Below are 722 nucleotides of genomic sequence, written 5' to 3' on the forward strand. Positions count from 1 at the left end.
TGTGTATATAGTGTAGAGTGTGCGTGTGTAAGGTATAGTGTCTGCATGTGTGTATGTGTGTATATAGTGTAAAGTGTATATGTGTGTAACGTATAGAATGTGCCCTTGTGTGCATTGTCCTTTTCACATTGTTTCATCGCCTTGCAGTTTTACCTTTTCATGTTTGTTACTCTTTAAAATATTTTAAGTTTGTTATTGTGTGTGTGAATGAGAGGGGTGGGATGCATGTATGCCTGGCATATGTGTGGAGGTTAGGGGACACCTTTGTGGAATTGCTTCTCTCCATTTCTATGTGGTTCCAGGGATCAAATTCAAGTGATCAGATCTGCATGACAGATACTTTACCCAATGGGCCATCATTCTAGGCCTTCATGTTTATTATAATCCTTGTTTGACTGAGTGTAGCACTAAGCTTTTAAGCAACCAGGGCCATGCCTTCCATTTCTGAGGTCTCTTCCTGTTCCATCCCCATCACATGCACATGGCCAACATTGTCCCTCATCACATGCACACGGCCAACATTGTCCCTCATCACATGCACACGGCCAACATTGTCCCCCATCACATGCACATGGCCGACATTGTTCCTCATCACATGCACATGGCCAACATTGACAGTCATCACATGCACATGGCCAACATTGTCCCTCATCACATGCACATGGCCAACATTGTCCCTCATCACATGCACATGGCCAACATTGTCCCTCATCACATGCACA

General features: G+C 44.2%; 1 protein-coding gene across 1 annotated transcript in view; it reads left to right on the forward strand.

The window, feature by feature from the left end:
• Cep57l1 (centrosomal protein 57 like 1) overlaps nucleotides 1-722 on the forward strand; it is a 62,776-nt gene that overhangs the window by 50,470 nt on the left and 11,584 nt on the right.

The sequence above is a fragment of the Grammomys surdaster genome, unplaced genomic scaffold (genome assembly GCF_004785775.1).
Source record: "Grammomys surdaster isolate TR1022 unplaced genomic scaffold, NIH_TR_1.0 190, whole genome shotgun sequence".
Classification (NCBI taxonomy): domain Eukaryota; kingdom Metazoa; phylum Chordata; class Mammalia; order Rodentia; family Muridae; genus Grammomys; species Grammomys surdaster.